General features: G+C 27.6%; 1 protein-coding gene across 1 annotated transcript in view; it reads right to left on the reverse strand.

Moving 5' to 3' along the window:
- The window catches only part of LOC100576069 (mucin-2-like), a 12,166-nt gene extending 6,824 nt beyond the window's left edge, over positions 1-5,342 (reverse strand). The window contains exon 1 of the mRNA XM_003245805.4: positions 4,692-5,342. The gene's annotated coding sequence lies outside the window, so the exon portion shown is untranslated. The remainder of the gene's footprint in view (positions 1-4,691) is intronic.
- Between the last annotated feature and the right edge of the window lie 5,807 nt (positions 5,343-11,149).

Here is an 11,149-nt window from a genome sequence, read left to right on the forward strand (position 1 = left end):
CGCCCAAAATAATACCACTAATCGGGTGGGGGGGAGGGGGGGCATTACACTATTTATTTACCGTGGTACTGTACAGTGCACAAAATGTAAAATTTATCATTTTCAAATCTTGCAAAATTTATTATAAGTATGTACGATGTAAGTACCTAATATATTTTGTATATTTTATAATACAATTCATAATAATATAGTAAGATATATACTGATAGTATAAAAAGAATAGAGTAAATTAGTAATGCTGATGTATTAGTCGTTGATACATCACTGAAAAAACCGGCCAAGTGCGAGTCAGGCTCGCGCTCGAAGGGTTCCGTTCCATCATCAGCTATAAACATGTTGGCAACACTGCTTATATATTATATATTCCATGAATAAATAAACAGGCATGATCGCTAGATTACTGCACGCATATTTTATACATATATTATACTTCCCCAGACTTGGAAAGAACACTAATATCATAGAAAAAATGTTCTTCACATTACAATTATATAGAAATTATACTGTTTTTGCCACGTCTGGGTAAAATGCGCAGTGATAGGAAAAATTGGTTTTTTAGTGATCATGCCTGTTTATTTAGTCATGATATATTCTAGGATTTTTAGTATTTGTTGTTATAACGGCAACAGAAATACATAATCTGTGAAAATTTCAACTTTCTAACTTTCATGGTTCATGAGATACAGCCTGGCGACAGACGGACGGACGGACGGACAGCGCAGTACGGAACCCTAAAAAATAAAAAAGTAACTTACTGTTCTACTTTACCTAATATACATTTAATGCATGAAACAAACTACAACTATAGTTTCAATTTAGATGTATAGAAAAACATAAAAACATAAAAATTATATTCATAGAACGTATCTGCAATCTTTATAATAATTGTATAAGGTATACCTCTGTTAAGTGCATAATTCTATATAGGGGAGGTGTAGCAATTGTAATATTTTCAATACTATTATTTATTTCTAAGAAAATAAAAACTATCAAGCTCTGACTTTGGACTCATTTGATTAAGTAACTTATTATATTTATAGAAATGTATATTTGAACCTTAACACGATACGTTGAATGCGTACTGACACCATATTTTGGCGTCATGAGGATCATTCAGTAACGCGTTTGACGCCATTTGGCATCAAATATATACATTTAAAATAACGTAGTGGCTATTTTCATGTTCTGTCAAAATATTAATTAGGTATAAATAAGAAAATGATGTTATATTATCATATTATATCTTTATCAGTTATCAGGGTCTAGTAACACTTGTCGATTACGGTAATTGATATCAGATGTACTATCAGTATTAATATTATGTCCAATCAGGGGGACAGGACGTGAAAATACATAGTTTCACGTCGGACGTGAAAATAGCCACTAAGTTTAACGTATTTAAACGATTTAATATTCCCTACGCGGCTACGCGTGGCTGAATGTTATTTTATTATTATTTAGCGTAGATTAAACGCATGTTTTTAAATATGTATACCTTCGTCGTCATGAGCAGTTTCTTTATTTTTTTTTTTAAATTTATTTTGTTTTTACTTTTATTATACGCACTGGATGAAAACTGCAACAAAACATTAGCAGTCAACGTGCTAACTTTCAGAGGCAAAAAATTGTTACAAATGTACCCCATGCCAGGTCAATTGTAACAATGACAGAGTCAAATATAATACTTAATATAAAATAAATAGATACAATTTATATTTGTATTGTTTAATTATTTATAACAACATACTTATACCTACCTATTATAAGTATCAAAAGAAAAGTAAATATTTCCAAATTGTATCAATCATTATAATAATTACTAGGGTTCAGATGTATGTATATGGATCTATAGGTACATAATATTATTAAAAACTCAAAATAATTAAATTTAAATTCAATAATATTATAATATACTATAGCTGTCCCGCCCAACGTTGTCCAGGCCAAGGATTTGTATTTTTTTATAAATATATTTGTACAAAATGTATATACCATATTTCTTCTAATTATAATATTAATATAATATGTAACGAATTGCAACCATTTAGATTGACAAAAAAAAAAAATCATGTGTGAGCAACCTTTTACCTATCTGCAGCCTAAACGAAATATTTATTTTTTATATATATTGACATAGATTGTTATTATTTTCGGCCACTTAATTAATTTCACCAAGGAAAGTTATTATACATTAAAACCTTCCCCTTGACTCGACTATTTATTAGCGAAAACCGTATTAAAACAAGTATAGTTTTTTTCGAGATATACTCGTACATACAAAAAAGTGTTTCTCTACTAAATTATGCATGTTATATACATATAAACATTCCTTTTAAATCACTCTATCAATTAAAAAAACCTCATCAAAATCCGTTGCGTAGTTTTAAAGATCTAAGCATACAGACAGAAAAAGGGACTTTGTTAAGATTAAGATTTATTATTATTTATTTATAATTTGAATATTTTCTATCGTAAATCTCAAAATTCCTGTTTGAGCACCTCCCGGGGGTGTTTCTCTTCTATATTATGCATGTTATACACATATAAACTTTCTTCTTGGATCACTCTATCAATTAAAAAAACCGCATCAAAATCCGTTGCGTAGATTTAAAGATCTAACTAGGTATCTAAGCATACAGACAGGAAAAGGAACTTTGTTTTATAATATGTTAAGATTAAGATAAGATATTGTATGAATTGAAATAAAAAAAATGCATAAAATGAAGGTAATATAATGTATAAAATATGTAGAATTTTATATTAAAATTACTTTAATCATTTGTGTAGTTATTAAAAATGTAACAAATAATTATTAGGTGTAGGTATAATAATTGAAAAATATAATATGTATTAAAATAATATAGGTAATATTATCGATTATTGACCAGATAGATAGATGGTAAGTCATCACATTTCACTATATATCAGCCATGTGTTTGAATATAAAAACAATATCAGTATAAAATACCGACCTATGTGGTTTTACTTTTTTGTAAACTTAGGTAAGTCACCGTGCATAGTAATTTTACATTACAGCCGTGTTGATACCTATTATATTATAATATTATGAATTCACATAAAGAAATCAATTAATCAACTACATGTGTTTGTATAAAATAATATCAGGTACTTACAATATATAATATATTAATATGTATAAAAACACCAGTCAAATTTGGTATATATAATTTACATAATATATTATATTATGTACCTACATCCAACACTGACTAACCAATACCATTATCTTAACAATATTCGACACAAATCTCTAAATGAAAAAATAATTTAATGTACCAACGTTCATCATTCCAATCAGGTATAATACTTATAAACTTATGTCTATTATACTATGTTGTATTATATGGTTATAATATAATATCAATACTGAATTCGTATCTATTTCCTTGGGATGCACTATGCACAACTCACATCAACATTACGGGCGATGTTATTGTTACGACCCTGTAGTCCAGTGGGGCCCATTCAAATTTCGAAAAAATAAACAACAATATACAATACAATACAATAATACATGAATGATATTTTTTCATTGACTCTACAAGTTACATATGACAATGCATCGAGATAGATAAGAAAAGATAGTATTCTTATCTATCTATTTAGATGTGATAATGTGATAAGTGATAACATACTACAAAATCAAACAGGTCAGTATCGGACTATTTTTGTTCTATGGTTAGTAAAATTTAAACTCCATTTGGCACTTATTGACTATTTCTTCTTCTTATTATTATTATTATTATTATTATTATCAGTACATAATATTGTTATTTATTACAGTAATGTAACCTAACATAATTTATTGTATGTTTCTGAAAACTGGTGTAGTAAGACATTGAACAAATAGCACCTCTAACAGAACATTTTATCTGTTCTCTACGAATGATTTTTTTTTAATGTAATACAAGGATTATATTATATTTTAATCAATTTCAATTTTTTTTTCCAGGAGTATTTTTAATAAAGTTAAAAGTATTTAATACTAGGTGCCCAGCTTTGCCCGTGTTGAAGATTATTTTTATTATATAAATATCTATATCTGTAAAAAAATGTGTATAGGTGTTTAATTATATCTACTACCTAATTATAATAATAATATAATATGTAAGCAAAAAATGGCAACCCTAAAAAGAATATTTTTTATGCGAGCTGAAAAAATTCATGTGGGACTTTCCTTCTAGGTAAGTATAGGAATTTAAAAAATAAGTAAACTATAAACATCCTCTAAATCTTAATTAATTTATTGGGATAATTTTTTATTGAAAATGGTCCAGTAGTGTTTGAGTCTATTATTGCAACTTCAAATAAACCTTTACGTGGATTAAAAATAAAATGACTAAAATAATACCAAAATTATTAGTTAAAATTATTATATCAGTTGATCAATTATATTATATTATATAACCTGTTTACTTGTGGCAAATATTTATATATTATATAGATAGATTAATGGAAAAAATATGTGGTTGCCAAAATTAAAAATCAAGAGTTAAAGCACGTAAAATAATAAGACGCGTACTTTGATAAATTTTCCCAAATATGCGTTATATGGTCCTTAAGGATTAAAATTGTTAACATACAAAAATCATAATTAAAAAAATGCCATTGGTAAAGATGAAAAATACAGTTTCCTAAATTTGTTGAATAGCTTATTTATAAGGTCTTACCTGGTTAGTAGCTGCCTATGGATAATGGTACTGTGATAGGAATATAGATAACACGAAATACGCACTCGAAATAGATTTTGCAGACAATATAATATGTATACACTTGAAAATCAAATAAAAAAAAAAATACGCATACTAATTATAGATTGCGAAAATAAACCAAAAATCACTAGCCCTGGATTCCCGTCCCTCTGCAAAGACGGACGTTGTTTCTAAGATGGTGCGATCGGACTCGATGGTGTACTCACACTGGCTACAGCCTACTGTGCTAAAGGCATACCACGGCCATGTCGACCAGAGAACGACAGCCCCAGTTTTATCGAAGATTTTTGTTTCCAAGAACTATAATCGCTCAATCTTCGAAGTCAAATCCCCATATACGTTCTCACTGAATAGAGAAAAGCCACATGACGTCTTACATATTTCCGAAACGCAGAAATAATGTCTGTAATATAATCTTAACACTTGACCCGGTGACCGTACGTAGTCCCTTATTTCCACTACCATAGCTAAACGTAATATTTTGGGGGCCTTTTACTATACACGCGACAATCTGGCAGTAATTTAGGCAGCTGAATTATTACAGTATTTCAATAACCCATGTAAGCATATGCATATCGTAAATATTATTATTTACAAATATTATACGTCATGATTAGTTTTAGGAATTTTTCGAATAACTTCGATTTTCATTTCAGACAATTTGTTATTAGTAATTATCAATAACGTATTTAATCAAAACTATTTTATATAAACTAATAAGTCATTATTTAAAAAAATATATTTTTAATAATTAATCCAATGTTTTGTAAATTCCATTATAATGTAATATATTATTATATAATATAATCTTCTTACTTTAATCAAAAAAATTATTGCGTAGGTACTACACATATTATTATAGTTCTAACCCTACCTAGGTTAAATGTTAAAACAAAATTACAACGGAAATTCCCATATTAATTTGTTCTATTGTTATTGGTAGATACCAAAAGTCTAATTTTTTATACAATTTCTTTGTTATATAAATAACATTTTAAAGTTGATTAATTATAGTATATAGCTAGTTAACATTTTAAGGAATATTTCTATTTTTCGTTATTTTTTTTTCAGAGAAGGTTTAATTAATTATATAATTTTATTAAAACGACTGTGGAATTGTATTTATATAATATACTGAGTAACTATTGTGCTACATAAAAATTTACTATTACAACATAACATCACATATATATTATTTTAATAGTTCAATAATAACATTTTTTAGTTTTTTTTTTAATTTGCATTCGCCTGTAATAATGTCTACCATGTAGAATAATGGTCTACTATAATATAGAATAGTGGGTTACCTATCAATAAGCTTATAATATAATATATTTATAATAATAATCGTCTCAAAACTAATAATTAGTGATTATTATTACTACAACCAAAAACTATCATAATAGTACATGTATCAATTACGAAATTATTGATTTTTCGTTAATTACCTTTTTTGTGAAATAAATTCAGTAGTAAGATCTCGACGTTTTGGTCTGGAATAGACATTTTAACAGGCCTTCGACGACAAAAAACGACATTTTGGCTAAGCTAAATAGTTTCTTTTATTAAATTTTTCGATCCAATAAGTGCATTATGATCCTAACTATAACAATTTTTCAGTTTCCTAAATGCCCAAATATTCTGAAATATGAAAATACAAAATTATTGAGGGGCTGCAACCAAACTATATTTTAACGCTTTTATGATCTCATATAATAAGTCAATGTAGGTAAAAATATAAAATATGTCGTACCTTAATCATTGAGTTACTTGTGATTAATATCATCGTTGTTAAAAAATTGTTTTCAAATTTTCTAAAATATAATGAACAAATAAGTTTGATTATATAAGCTCGCAATAAATTGATTGAAAGAACCTGCTAAAATATAATTAATGACGAAACAATGATAAATTATTATATGCAACGGTCGCTTACCCAAACAAAATATTTTCTACATAGACAGAAACTTTATAAAATTATATATTTTTCTGCGTTAAGCTAGCTATTTTTTGTAATTTTTCTTAATATATATTTTTAGTAGGTGCATCGCGGTCATCGCATTAACATAATATGAGGTGGCAATTTCTTTAAGGATTTGAGGAAAACTACACTACTGAGCACAACCTATATTCATCACCATTCGTTAAAATAATAAGTAATAAGACAATATTATGTAAAAATCAAAGCCCTTTTAAATTTGTTATTTAATCAATTTTACTTTTATAATCGAATTTTATTTTTGCTATCATGCTATAGGTAAAATATTATTGACATTGACACAAGATTATACATGACGTATTTGTTCAAATGTTCAACGGTATGCGTCGTAATGGTTAAATTTGTGTGTAACATTGTTATTTTTAAAACAAAGAGCTTAATTATTTTATAATTATTTTTGTATCATTTATATCTTGCTCCTTCTGTTAGTTTTTTTTGTATACTATTTTCACTATGTCCATTATTTTCAATGTGTCAATAACTGTATAATATTTTACTGTAATGTTTTGTTGAAATTGAGCTTAGGAAGATTCTTGAAAACTGTTGTTATGAATTCACATGGCTATCAGTAACACAATTTTATAATAGTGAGAAGATTATTATTACAATATTACTTACTTTAACCCCTAAATTCATCTTTGGCTAAGTATGCATAAAAAAATAAAATTTTTCTTGGAATTCAAAAATTTGAAATGAGGTAAATTGTTATTTTGTATTTTTACTCTTATCAATAATTTTGTTATAGACAATTGTAATTATAAATCAATACTTATTCATGTATATGTATCATAATATATTTTAAAAATAAATTAAAAATAATATTTTGTTTTTTTTTTATTAGATTTCTGTTTTACGTTTATAAAAATAATTAATAAATGAAATTATATTGGGATTATATATTAGAAAAATATAAAATATATAGTAAAATACATAGATATCTATTTAACATAGTTAAACTTCTCTTAATAAACGATAAAAAAAAATTATTTCATCATGAGTCATGACAAAGTTTACTTAGATTTATATAATTAGTCATGTATGAATATAAAAACACGTTTTAGGGCTCCAAATATAAAAAAAATGTAGTAAAATAATTTCAGCAACATTTTAACAACTAGTAGTGAAAAAGATACTAAAATTAATAATAGAAAATACGAGAGAAAAATGGCTTTATGTTGCATAAATAATTTAATTTTAAATAATTTCAAATGGTTATTCAACCGCAATACTAAAAGCTAGATTCAACCAAAGTACCAAAGTAGGACAACATATAATCAACCTAATACACTCACTATTATAGGTACCTACGTAAAGTTCAATAGGGGATCGATATAGTTTGAACTGTTAATATTATTAAATAAAATGTGATAAACAAAATCAAACGAATAACTGTAAAATTGTATTATATTGTATTACCATTTTACCATAATGTAATATGCGATGTTCACTATCACAATAAATTGCCATGTCTAGAGCGCCCGGACGAAAATGAAAACTCGAAAATGTGTGTGTACACCATAATATTATAGAACAATAAATTTATCGACGGTCTTGACCCGGAATATTCAACTTCGAGGTTAGCTGCAGTTTTTTTAATTAAAAAAAATAATAAATAAGTAGGTACATTGTGTGGTATACTATTTTGTGAAAGGTATATTAATAATTAATTGTGAATTTAATACGATACTTGAATATATTAGTTATTAATAATATATAACGTAGAATATTATACTGGATATCAACAATTTCGAGTAGATAAATGAGGTATATGTCTAAACGATTTGGAAAACGAATTGTTTTAAATGTAATAATAAATATTGTACACAAAAATGTTGTCACGGTGATATACCTTTATATATATATATATATATATGCGATGCGACCATTTGTTTTACACTTGTATACAACGATGTAACAAAGTATTTTTATTAGAATATATTTGTAAATTTGTAATGATGTGTTTGTGTATCGTCGAAGAGAATTTAACGTTGTAACTTTGTAACTTTATATATCATAACTTTAAATTTACTTGATTATGCTAGAAACGTAAATTAAAAAAAAAAAAAAAATAGTGGTATGCCGTTACGGGGCTTGTTGCTAATGTATTATAACGAAACGTAAGCACAACAATAAACCACTATAGAGTTAAATTAAATGGTTAATAACTACATATTGATATATTATTATTTAGTTTTATATATTTTTTTTTTTAATAATAGCTACCTATATGGTTATATAACGTTATAGTCGTAACCGACTATGAAACGTATTATTGTCTATCCTATAATAATTACAATAATTAGTATTACGTTAGAGGTAACAAATCAATACGAATGTAAATGTTTTATTATACAAAATTAAACAGTGCATTGAAATTTGAAATTTTTGTCAAGCAATGGGGGACTCTCATTTGAAAAAAAGTAGAAGTCGGACAGTTCTTAAAATGTAAAAAAATCTTAGGACTTATTGAAAAGTATGTCCCTAATGCTTAGAAATTCCGAAAATTATAGATTGAATAAACGCATTGTTAAAGGAAATTTGAGATGATCATGCGTGACAAATCATCATGTAGGTATAATATAATTTTTTTTTGATGAAATTGTTATCAGGATTTCTTAGACAACTATCTACCTATAACAACGAACATTTGGTACTTATAGGTTAGGATAATAAAATTATATTATACACATAATTATTGTGCATATTATAGTATAAACTAAATGTCTACGTTCAGTAATTTTACTGTTACAATATGTTATTATTGCAATAGTTTTAAATTTTTTTAGCCCGATATATTATAACTTTTTTTTTATTTCATATTATAGAAACGAGAACTTAAAATCTATTGTATTTAATCTAAAAATATAAAAAATTTTCAAAAAACCTCAACCGTAATAGTTTCTAAACTGCTGCGGCTGTACGGTATATTTTTACCATTCGAAGAAACAATAAAGGCTGCTAAAATAAGCACAGAATAACATTCAAAACTATGTTAATACTTTTTTTTATCTGGACGTTATCGTCGTTATAAATTATTTGTAACGTTAATTTTTTTTTTTTTTAATCAACGAAGCATATAATAAACCGTGTACGAAATAGTTGATGAGCAGGAGGAATAGGGGGGAAAAGGACGTTTACGATTTTTCTGGTATGACATTAAAAAGAATGAAAAAAAAACAAAATGCACTCGTGGGACATCGGACCGTCGAACGATACGAGGGAAAATATACAGCGTTGATTTTTATTAAAACGACGACGCATAGCGTGGAAAAAAAATTTGTAGAAAAAAAATCTCGGCTGTTTTCATGGGCCATAATCGTAAACGATAAAAACGATGGTAGTCACATACATATATATGTATTATATTATGCGTTATCTGGAAAACGAATTTCCTCCTATAAACACACATACACACACACACACACACACACACACACACTGGAAAACTTAATATAGGTAATCCAGCCGCTCGTTTGCTGGACAGACTGATGACGTTATAATATTATTATGACACCGTCTCTTCTTCGGAAAGCCACTTACGCTAATGAACTTGGCCACGCGATATCCTTCTGCAGTTGTGTGGCACACCTTCGTACGGGAATTATCTAACCTTGGTACTATAATGTGATGGATAACCGATTAAATGAACATACGCACTACTAAATTAATCTGTTAACATGTTTTAATATTGAAACAAACACTTATGAATACTATAGCCGTATTAATAAAATTCAATTGATAGAGGGTCTGAGTAAAATATGGATACTCAGAATTAAAAACGCAAAAAAATATAAAATTCTGTACTATATTAGTAACGCAATTTAGCACTTTTAGCTCGACTTTACACGACTGTTGACTTCCCCAGCGGGACCTATGGGAGCTGTCCGTCCGGAGCCTTTTAGATATGTTAACTCAGCTTGGTCATGTAGGATGTATGGGCCATCGTGTCCTATACTTGTTGTTTCTTTGAGTTAAGATAGTCGCGTATATATGTATAATATGTATATGACCTATGTAAATGTGTGTCATATATAACGCATATACAGCACTTCCTAGACGGGCGCTGGCGTCTGCTACCGATGCCTCTTCCTAGTAGAGTCACTACCATTGGCATCGCTACACCTCATTTCACTTTTTTCTGTCTCATTTCATACATCTTCGTCGAATATGCAGCCATTGTGGAGGGCCTTTTATATATATAAAAAAAAAAATACTTTACAAATTATGCACCTAATAATATAAGAAACGAAGTCTTAGGCCAAAGTTGAGCCAACGACGATGTTATAATAATATACTATATAATATTATATATAGTATAGGGCTGATCGTAATGAAATTAGATACCGGTATTGCGGTATTAGGACCACGGCTATACCGAAAACACCGTCAGGACATAAACCCTTAAACTATATACGGT

The sequence above is a fragment of the Acyrthosiphon pisum genome, chromosome A1, assembly GCF_005508785.2.
Source record: "Acyrthosiphon pisum isolate AL4f chromosome A1, pea_aphid_22Mar2018_4r6ur, whole genome shotgun sequence".
In the NCBI taxonomy this organism is placed as follows: domain Eukaryota; kingdom Metazoa; phylum Arthropoda; class Insecta; order Hemiptera; family Aphididae; genus Acyrthosiphon; species Acyrthosiphon pisum.